Source organism: Euprymna scolopes, chromosome 1 (genome assembly GCF_053919585.1).
Source record: "Euprymna scolopes isolate OS-2025 chromosome 1, ASM5391958v1, whole genome shotgun sequence".
NCBI classification, from domain to species: Eukaryota; Metazoa; Mollusca; class Cephalopoda; order Sepiida; family Sepiolidae; genus Euprymna; species Euprymna scolopes.
The window spans coordinates 88,928,322-88,940,484 of record NC_136482.1 but is presented as its reverse complement, the minus strand read 5'-3'; the positions used below and the strand labels follow the sequence as shown (position 1 = coordinate 88,940,484).

Here is a 12,163-nt window from a genome sequence, read left to right as displayed (position 1 = left end):
AAAAAAAAAAACAACTAAAAAAGAAATGAAAACATTTTCTTTCTTCTGTTTGACTAGGTAATACTAAAACGTCTTTAAAGGGGGATCTTTTAGTCAGTCTTGAATAATGCTAGGAAGTGAACAACATCTTCAGCAGGACATTATTCTAAATCGTCAGGATGTAATGTGACAAATGTGACATTTGCCGCTACACTAATCGGCATTGGTGAAATACAACAAGTCTGCTAATGGTTGAGTAGTTGACAATCAAATTAGTTTAAGTGTGCAAATAACACACAAGAGATTCTGAAAAAGAAGACATAACACAAAGCAATGAAAACTAGAGAAAAGGAAAGAAACCAATCAATCAGCGCCCCCTCTTATTTATTGATCTATTCATCATTTCCAAATCCAGCCATCCAATATATATTATTTCAAACGTTCATGTAGCCTTGCACATGTCTGATTTTACATCAGTATCTGACTACTGATTAATAGCCAGCAATTTTTGAATACCATTTTCTTGATATTCATAAAGACTTATCAAGCAATCAATTATAAGTCAGATAATAATATTTATCAATAAAAGTTAATCTATATCACCAAGTAACAGCTTTATATATATATATATATGTGTGTGTGTGTGTATATATATATATGTGTGTGTGTGTGTGAGTATATATATATATAGTCCTTGTTAGAATTTATTCATGAGTTAATTCGAGAAACCAGCTATTGTTAACCATATTCTGTCCTCGATCAGTGTAGCCTGAGGTAATTTTATTTCTGAGAAAATCCAGAGTGTTCGTTTTCTATTTATCAATAAATATTAACAGTGTATAATACCAAGTAACAGCTTTACAAATAATATATATATATATATATATATATATATTAGTTTTTTGGAAAAAGAAATCCAACAGAGTGCTCAATTATAAGCAAAATCCGAAAATAAGAAAGTATTAATATTTTGTGTACAGAAAAATGTTAGATGAAACAAGTCATTGATAGGGGTATCTAAAACCGTCCTAATTATCGGGTTTGAAACCGACGGTACCAATGACTTGTCTCATCTAACAACTTTCTGTATACACACACACACACATATATGTATATAATCGTTGCAAGTTTGTGTTCATATGAGTTAATCCGATAAATCAACTGTTGTAAACCCCTATCAAATTATGTTAAGAAATTATTAAGTATTAAAAGGCATGTTTTCAACCAGAGTCTGATATCTATTAAGTATTGCGCAATAGTTATAAATATAGGATAAAACTCCAAACATACCAAATATATTTTGAAGGCCAAAATAAATTTAATATCGGGTAAGTTTTATACCGTGTGTATATATGAAATGTTATGTAATGGTATATTAGTTTTAAGAAAACTAAAAGTCTACAGACCCGTTTTTCTTCACATTTTGCGACAGCTAATCCAAGGGTATTTTTATATACTTAAAACAGAAAAATATTAAAATATTTAAAAAAAAAAACAACTTTTTTTCGAAATCGCGTGAAATCGTTTGCTATCAACAAAAGACGTGCATGTTATTCAGCAGCAAACACTGGCAGAAGAAGAGCGCCGATTGGTTGAATCCCAAAAGCGCTAGACGCGAATTTATCACTTCGTCATTCGTACAGTACGATTGAAAGAAGATGTCGACGAATGTTACTGGAAAAAGATTGCCGATTATTATTTCAACAAACAAAAGTTTTTTTTTGTTTTTTTTTTCAAGAAAAGATTAATGGCTTAATGTACACAAGTCGAACCCCAAATGCCACGTACAATGTTGAACGTGAATGTTACCATACTGTTATTTTTGATTTAAGAACTTTTGATAACTGCATCGTGCATTTCGTTATAGTTTTTTTTTTGTTGTTATTTTTTACGCATTTTGGCTTTTTTGTTACAATTTTGCACTTTTCTGGTCGATGTTTTTGTACTTAAACACCTATGTTACGGTGCTGAAAAATATAGTTGTTTGTTATATCAGGCAAAAAAAAAAAAATTGCTTGCCAGAAGGTGCGTTTTTAGTTGAAACGTATAAAAGTCGATGCAGAAATTGGAAGTAAACAAAAGAACCATAACAAAATCATCTTTAATTTTTATTTATTGCGGACTATTATTCTCATCTTTATTAGTTGTTGTTTCACGATGTGAGTGAGATGACTACAACTACGGATGGTAGTGATTGTTGAGAATGCAGTTAGGAGATTCGAAGTTCCTATCCATCGCAGTTACCACCTGACGAAGGCCAGAGGAATAGTTGGCTGAAACGTCGCGAAACAACAATTAATAAAGATGAGAATAATAGTCCGCAATAAATAAAAATTAATATAAATAATACTCATCTCAATAATGAATTCCAATTAAAATAATAAAAAAAAAAAATCTTTGTTGTAAAAAAACATTTTTTAAACAAATTTGACAGTACACGTTTTTTAAACAGTTGTGTTTATATAAGAAAATATGAATTCTTTTTTTATGAAAACCATAAATTGTTAGGTGAAAGTACAAAAGTTTTTTTTCGAAGAAAATTTACGGTACATATGCATTTTGATAAGGTGCTGAAATAATACCGTTATTTTTTTCAGTCATTCTTACCATGGAGAAGAGAGTATTCTGTGCTTTCAACTAACAATTTATTATAAAAAAGATATCGTGAAATTTGAATTTTAACTTGCATAAACAACATAAACAGCACGTTGTTTGGCAATGGGGCCCGATTCATATACGTCAGTGGATTAATGTTTTGTTTTTTCTTTTTTTACCGTAAATTGTTAGGTTAAAGCTTTTATTTTTTCAAGAGAACTTCCTTTAACAAAATTGGAAGTACACGTTTTTTTTATAAACAGAAGTTGTTTTTATATTACAAAATGTAATGCTTTTTCTTTATTAAAACCGTAAATAGTTAGGTGAAAGTACAGAAAAGTTTATACCAATAAAATCGTTATTTTTTCAGTCATTTTTACAATGGGGAGGGGATTGTGTTTAGTAACTATTCTGTGCTTTCAAGTAACAATTTATTAAAAAAAAAGGTATCGTGAAATTTAAATTTAACTTGGAAAACCTATTAAAAAATAGCGCGGTATGAAAAATAAAAATAGACAGAAAAATACCGTCTTCGGGTTTGTATCACTATACAGAAAGATTAGAAAAAGTTATCAAAAAAAAAAAGCAATATATAACAAGTAAATGTTCTCAAAGACAAGATAAGTTACTTTCTTACTGGACTAGATGATTTTTTAGTGCTTTTATTTAATGTAACGTTTAGTCGGCTCGAAAAACAGTGTTTATCGGTGTATTTGCAAAGTACAAATGGTGGCGGACACTGTGTTGATTACGTTAAGTTTGGGAAATTATTTAAAACTAAAACACTATACAAAATACTGACAGGAACCCATCGAATATATCTGCCTATGTCACAGTAACATATATTCGGTGGGTTTCTGACAGTATTTTGTATATTTTTTTAGTTTTTAACTCATTTTCCCAAACTTAACATATTCAACAAAGAATCCGCAACCATTTGTCTTTTTCAAATACACAGATAAACACTGTATGTTTTTCGAGCCGATTAAACATTTTACATTAAGTAAAAACACTAAAAAATTATCCAGTTAGGCAAAAAAGTAACTTATCCTACCTTTGCTTTCATTTATTTGTTTTGGACAACTTTTTCTGAATCTGTGTATAGTAGTCCCCCTTCACCAGAATACTAATTAAAAACTCACATTTTTTAATACAAAAAAAAATAAAAAATAAAATAAAAAAAACTCAATTTAGCGTTTCAAAATTTTAGCAAAGTTCGGCTTAATTCAATGATTGCTGGTCGAGCCCAAGCCATGATTGACAAACTCCCGAGGGCCCGGGTCAAATTCTGCAAGAGTACCATTCTTTTTTTTTTTTTTTTCATTTTCGTCTTTTTTTTTCACTTTTTGGAACGGATTGCTGTAGTAAGAATATAAGAATAATATATTTCTCTTTTATAGATTTTTCCATTATACCAAATTGAGCCACAGCAACGCGTGGCAGGGTACAGATGATTTATATATATATATATATATATATATATATACTACCATTTCAACCCGGCATTGCACGGGTGTTTGGATGTGTATGTTGAGCAAAAAAAAAAAAAAAGTAGTAGTAGGAAGGTAGGCTCTAACCCGTACCGCGAAGGAGGGAAAAAACTACACATTATATATATATATATTTGTATGTCGAAATGAACAAGATGCTAAACTAGCTCCATGTGTACCTTTAGAAACTTACCTTAAAATAAGTCACTGGCGATATTTTCAAAATGTAGAGATGTTTGAATATATAGTTATTTTTACTATTGCGCCTTGTTAAATAATAAGAATTATAATTGGAAACCCAAAAATAACAAACTATAAAAACAACCTACAACAATGTATGAAACTAAGTAAAATAATAGAAGAGGAAACATTCTTCCGACAAAGTAGATTATACAAGAAAACATGAAGAACTAAAACAGAAGGTACTAACAAATGAAGAAAGGATGAGAAGATACAGGTGCAAGTCTGAAGAGTTACAACACAATGAGACATTTGAAAACAATGAAAGTCAGTGTTAAAACATAAATGGAGAAAAATGAAAGAGAACCATCGGACCTGGCAGAAGCAAGACAATTCTTCAGCAACATATGAGAAAAGCAATAAGAGCGCTACAGAGAAGCCGAAAGATTGGAAAAACATAGAAAGCACCTTTAAGAAAATTGAAGGAACAGAATTTAAAGTGATGAAAAAATAATGAATTTAAGAAAAATGACAAATATAATAGAATCAATCAATAATCGAATACGTGCATTCTAGTTTAAAAAAATTCACAACCTTGCATAATAAACTAAACACAAAACTAAAACGATGTATATGCAAAATAGACTTAGCAGAGTTGATAATAAAAGGAAAACCACATTAATACAAAAACAAAATAAAAGTAAAACGATTTCAAACAACTACAAATAACCTGCCCACCAACCTTGATTGTGAAACTTTTTCTTTCCCTGCTGAGCAGTGGGTAAAGGAGGTAGCAGGATTGGTTGCAAAGTAGACTTCGTAATCTAGTGGGCGATGCCCTTTTCTCTTCTCTGCAGCCTCTTTCGCACAGAAGAGACATTGCAAGTCTGTCCTTGCCATGTCATTATTTTCATGGCGAGTGTTTGACTGACCTCCAATCTATGGTCCTCCTCGTCAATCCTTTACAAAAACACTAGTCTAGCCCAAAACACTATCAATAAATTCCCCCACTCCCTATCATTGCCTAAACCTAAACGTGTATTCCATGAACAGAGATTCTTCCCTAGAACTACCTGCCTGTGGAACTCTGTTCTGTTGGTCTGCTTTCAAGTTGAGTACAATATCATTATCTTCAAGTCCAATGTAAACAAGTTCTTGTTGAACAATCCTCGTTAATGATCTAATTACACCAAATTACTTCTACAAACAATTATTACTCAACTGTCCCAATGACTACAATACACACATTAATACTTATCCTCCAGTGACCTCTAGGCCTTGATATGGTGTGACCCCTTTGTAAAAAAACAAGCAGGCGTGGAAAGTATTTGTGCCAATGCAAAAATTCTATAGTAAACCCCACTGGTTTACTTCAACCGATGTAGTTGCTACTGCGCATAAGCAGCAAGCATCCCACAAATTCAACCATCACGTCAGATGCAAATAGAAAATAAAAGGTATTATAGCATTACGAAATCACTGTAAGAGAGTAATAGTGCAGCTAAAATTGAATACATTGAGATGAACAGAAAACACAATATAGTTGCAAAAATTATTTGCAAAAACTAAAAATTCTGGAAAATCTATAAAAGTGATGAACAGGAATCTAGCTACCATGATGTCATTTGCACATCAATGGATAAAGCAAAATGCTTGCCTAGCAGTTCGCTTTAAACAATCTTGTACTCCACAAACCACTGTCTCACTAATTCCTTATTAAGTACGGAAACCACACAAGAGGATCTGACCATCAACGCTTCCTATTTTCTGGATATCATAAACTTCTGACACCACCAAGATATGTTGATCGAATTTTATCCTTGCTATAGTAATAATGAAATGCTCTGCTGAGCTGGCTCCTGTACTTTCCCAGCTCTATAACAAATGTCTTGCTGCCTCTGTGGTACCAGTTATCAAGAATTCTAATGAAAGATCCTACCCAAAAATTTATCACCCTCCCCACTTTTCACAACAATCTTTGTATCATTAATCATTATTTTGCTAGAGAACCGAAAGAAACATGAATAAAATTACTAATACAAATAATTGGAGGAGCATGGGCAACAGTTAATAAGAAACAACTACAAAAATCTAGGAGAAACAGGAATTAAAGAGTTAGGATACTGATGAACACAGTCAAGAAATAAATGAAAATCCCCAAGTATAAAAGCTAATGGACACTAATTACAAGTATGTTGAAATAGAAATAGAAAAAAGAATATACAAAAACCATCACAGTCCCAAGGTAACTGAAAGTAGATTAAAGAAGTATAAACAATCAAGAAAGAGTACCAACCAGACCAGAACGGAGGGGGGCAGAGAATACTTCAACATAATGGAGGCCTATTGCTACTCAAACGCCAAATAAAACCAGTGATAAATGAATGGTAAATGGCCGTTACGATAATGCAAAATGATTTACAATGATTATTGAAAGAGATGGAAACTGTTGAAATATTTTTACTCAGATTCCAAGGAACACAACTTTTTCTTGCCAGTGAGTATGGTTCGATATTATAAGGACTGAAAGAGGAAGAGGAGTGATTAATATCGATGAGTGTGTATGGAAAAAGAGTAAGTAATGAGATGGCCATTTAGTATAGAGTACAAATTGAATACCTCAAATAGCATTGAAAGAGGGAAGAGTTCATTGAAAAACTAATCCCCAGAAGAAGCAAGAAGAAAGATCAGTAACTGATAGAAGGTAAACATCTTGCATGGAGAGTTAGCATAAAAAAAACAGCAGATATAGGTAACGATAGAGAATATTCCTTCCGGTGAAACACAAACCTTGATCCTAGTTGCTCAGAAACAAGCTCCAAGAACCAACTTTATTCAGCATAGCATGGCCATATTGAAAGAATGGATCAAAGTTCTTGGGTTAATAGATGTAGAACAGTTGAGATAGCAGGTTCAGTTCACATGGGAAGGTGAAGGAAAACATAAGAAACGATAAAAAGTGAATTTCAATGAAAGATGGATTAATAAAGATCAGGAAGCAGATAAGCAGCTTTGGAAGTTAATTTCTGAAAGTATGTAAAACAATGATGATGATGGATAGAGACGAGCGAAACCATTGAGTAGATTGTGTGTTGACAAATATAACTGACATATGATGTATGGATGCAAGAAGTTTGCTCTGATAAAATACAGTAAGCACCATAACTAGCTGACCTTATAGAAGGCACGACCTAAATGAAAGGACGGGGTAAGTCTCTCTTTAAAAATCTACCAAAAATTAAATAATTATCCAATTAATACGAAATTTTCATCGATTATTTAGTGAAAAATGAACTTTATAAGGGTCCACTTTTTTTCATAATCAATATTTATATGCATTATTTTTTTGCCTTCACTCCTCCTTCTTTATTTGTGGGTACAAATATGCTTAAAATAATCAGCCGAAACTGAACAAAATATATTGTATTGCGAGGAGGGTTAAGATTGTAGATAAAACAAACAATAAAAAAAAGAAAACAATTGTGCACATATCACATTTTAAGTTTGAAAATCTGAATTTTGAATGTGTTTAATTTTTCCCCTTTTGTTTTGAAGTATGAAATTCGTTGAATATGTTAATAATAATTATTATCTTTCAGATTAGAAAAAAAAACAATTGTATATTTTCATTATTTTTACGAAAAACACCATTTTTAAATATTTAAAAAATAAATTAATAATTTTCTTTTAGTGAGCCCAATATTGCTAATATACTATTATATAGGAAATGCTTTGAAGAATCGATACCAACAAAAAAATCGATTAATAACTGCGCATTTTGCTAATAAAATGATAATTTTTCATAGCAATTTGTTTTTACGTGATATTAATTCATCTACAGAAGACCATACGGCCTAAAAACAGTTGTCCTGTATTTACAAATAGCTGTTACCTCCCCCTTTTCCAAAATTATGTCCAAGTTTGCCGCTAAGCGATGCCAAAATTTTAAGGGCCAACAAATTCTAATGAAAGTCTTTTTCACAAATTATGCGATAAAAAAATTTGGAAAAAAAACAATTTTGTATGGTTTATTGAACAAGTAAATGGTTTTCAGGCCACAAATAGGAAAATGATTGCAATCATGAAATTATAAAACATTAAATTTTTTAAAATAAAAGAATTTATGGTTGATGTAAAACAAAAATATCAGAAAAAAACAGTTTTAGTTTATTTTTATTTGCAGTTTTTTTTTTACTGGGAAAATTTAAAGCTTAATAGAAATTAGTGTGAAGGAAAAAATAAAAGCGAATATAGCATAATATTGAATGGCGTTTGGAATTATAATTTAATTAAATTCAATTATTTAAAAAGGATGTTTGCCTGTTTGGTTACATTAAAAAAATATATTTTAAGGGTAGGGGTGACCACAAATGAAGAAGGGGTTTATGTCATCCATCATTGTCGATTAAGACTACAAAAATCACTGGTTTTGGGGCTAAGATCAGAGTGTACTATCTGTTCTGATACTACACTTAAACTATCTTTTCCTTATTCAATGAAGGATAAATCTTTCTAGACTGGGGTAATTTTATGTTTGTTCTTATCCAGAGTTCTCCATTTTGCAGAGCTTGATTTTCCCCACATTAAAAACCGATCTTGTGTCTAACTCTGCCCTCCTGGCGGTGGGGGGGGGGGACAAGTAAATAGGAACCTCACTGATTTGTCAACTATCTGACGATGCTGTGACTTGCGGTTGACTTAGTTAAAAGTGTGGGGACTTGCATCTACCATACTTTATCGTCCAGAAACATTTCGTCCTGATGGCAAGACAGAGTCAAGACGATCAAGTGTTATACTAGATGCAGGTGTCGTGTCAAACACATACAGCGCCTAGCATTCCCAAAATGGTCACCCATCTGGTACTGACCAGCCGCATCGTTGCTTAACTTCGAGGGCTGTGTAGGCAATAAATTATATATATATATATATATATATATATATATATATATCGTTTATGAAAAAATTAAACCCTTATTCTTCAGTTACTCGACAAAACAAACTTTAGGAACAAATTTATTTATTTTGTCTTGTAAAGGCTAATGTAGTTTCTTTCAAAGTAACGTTGAATTTTGGATTTTTAATTTCGTCACGAAACATCTATATATTAAGCTAAAAGATGGAATTATTTGAAATTCAGATACTATAAATATATAATATTTTTGCATATTCTTATGGGAAATCACCTTAACTCTTATATTTAGACAAGAAAAAAATTAATTCCAAAACTTTTCAAAATAAATATTTAAATGTGTTACTCATCGAGACAAAAATCGTGCTGAATTGTGTTTTTTTTTAAATTTAAAATATAAGATTCTATTAAAAATAATAATTTTTTTTATATTTCTTCTTTTCATATGATAAAAAGCAGGCTTTTATCTTTCTAGAAACAAAAAGTTGTTAAAAAATAATGGATTTTAATAGAGTTTAATTCAAAGATGTATGTTGTAGTTTGCTTGGAGCATTGTTTATTGGATAAAAGGTATGTTTGAAGGCTTGTCAATGTAGGAATTGTTCATTCGTTTCAAATAGATAAATAAATAAATACAGTAGTTTAAATAAATATTTATTTATTTTACCTGACTGTAGATGGTAAATTCCTCAATATTTTCGGATGTAACATCCGTTTTCAAGAGGTGGAAAATATATGTCCAAATTTTTATGTTGCCGTTTCTGATTTAATTTAAAATTGGCTGTTAAATTTAATTTTGTTTTGGAATGCTATTTTTCAGTTTAAAATTACGTTAGTTGTTTAGTGGAGATAATTCTGCTATCTCTTTTTTTAAACAAATATTTTAATCGGAAGGAAGTAATTTTGCAATTCTGTCCAAGTTTTCTAATCCGAGGGAAATATTTCTACATCTCCGTCCAAGAGAGGTAATTTATCTGCTTGAATCTTATAATACAATTTTGTTTTAGAAGTTTAGAGAACGGATCTTGTCCACATTTTGTGTGTTGGGGTGGGAGCAATACTGTAACCGGTACAAGGAAAGAATTAATCTACTTTAATGTCTTTATTAGGAAGATGTGGGATATTTTTATTTTATTATTATTTTTTGGGTTTTAATTTTCCTATCAATATCGATTCTTTCAATCTGAGATTTTCTTAGTCCCTTAAATTGCTAGTATTTTAAAACTCATGTTTTTATTAGGATTGTGCATGTGAGACACATGTTTGTAAAAGGAGCTGGTCTTGGTGGTGATGTGTTCTTTGATTCCGATATCTAAGAGAAGAACTGAAGAAGTATTTGTTTATATTAAACTGGAAAACGGCCATGTTGCAGTCAGTTAGGAACAGATTCATGGTATCTTATTCAACAGGAAAGAAATTTCGCTCATAGACGTCTAGTTTATTTTTCATACCAAGAAAGAGAAACGTGAATGACATGATTCCAGTGGATCAGAAAATTTGATTGAGGAGGACAAAGTGGATAAATATCATAAAAATCAGAATGTACCATTTAATATGGATAGACATCAGAATGTACCATTTAATATGGATAGACATCATATTGTATCATTTAATATGGATGGACATCAGAATGTACCCTTTAATATGGATGGGCATCAGAATGTACCCTTTAATATGGATAGACATCAGAATGTACCCTTTAATATGGACAGACATCAGAATGTACCATTTAATATGGATAGATATCAGAATGTACCATTTAATATGGATGTATATCAGAATGTACTATTAAATACGGATAGACATCAGAATGTATCATTTAATATGGATAGAAATCAGAATGTACCATTTAATATGGATAGACATCAGAATGTACCATTTAATATGGATAGACATAAGAATGTACCATTTAATATGGATAGACATCAGAATGTACCATTTAATATGGATAGACATCAGAATGTTCCATTTAATATGGATAGATATCAGAATTAACAATTCAATATGGATAGATATCAAAATTTACTATTCAATATGGATAGACATAAGAATGTATCATTTAATATGGATAGACATCAGAATTTACTATTCAATATGGAGAAATATCAGAATGTATCATTTAATATGGATAGACATCAGAATGTACCATTTAATATGGATAGACATCAGAATGTATCATCTAATATGGATAGACATCAGAATGTATCATTTAATATGGATAGACACCAGAATGTATCATTTTATATGGATAGACATCAGAATGTATCATTTAATATGGATAGATATCAGAATGTACCATTTAATATGGATAGATATCAGAATGTACCATTTAATATGGATAGATATCAGAATGTACCATTTAATATGGATAGACATCAGAATGTATCATTTCATATGGATAGACATCAGAATGTATCATTTCATATGGATAGACATCAGAATGTATCATTTCATATGGATAGACATCAGAATGTATCATTTAATATGGATAGATATCAGAATGTATCATTTAATATGGATAGACATCAGAATGTATCATTTAATATGAATAGACATCAGAATGTATCATTTAATATGAATAGACATCAGAATGTATCATTTAATATGAATAGACATCAGAATGTATCATTTAATATGGACAGACATCAGAATGTACCATTTAATATGGATAGACATCAGAATGTATCATTTAATATGGATAGATATCAGAATGTACCATTTAATATGGATAGACATCAGAATGTATCATTTAATATGAATAGACATCAGAATGTATCATTTAATATGAATAGACATCAGAATGTATCATTTAATATGGATAGACATCAGAATGTACCATTTAATATGGATAGACATCAGAATGTATCATTTAATATGGATAGATATCAGAATGTATCATTTAATATGGATAGATATCAGAATGTATCATTTAATATGGATAGACATCAGAATGTACCATTTAATGTGGATAGACATCAGAATGTACTATTCAATATGGAGAGATATCAGA

At 30.7% G+C, this 12,163-nt stretch overlaps 1 long non-coding RNA gene across 1 annotated transcript in view; it reads right to left on the bottom strand.

Annotated features, from left to right (window-relative positions):
* Nucleotides 1-1,495, bottom strand: part of LOC145283547 (uncharacterized) — a 562,755-nt gene extending 561,260 nt beyond the window's left edge. Inside the window, exon 1 of the long non-coding RNA XR_013868636.1 lies at nucleotides 1,386-1,495. This is a non-coding gene — a long non-coding RNA (uncharacterized LOC145283547). The remainder of the gene's footprint in view (nucleotides 1-1,385) is intronic.
* Between the last annotated feature and the right edge of the window lie 10,668 nt (nucleotides 1,496-12,163).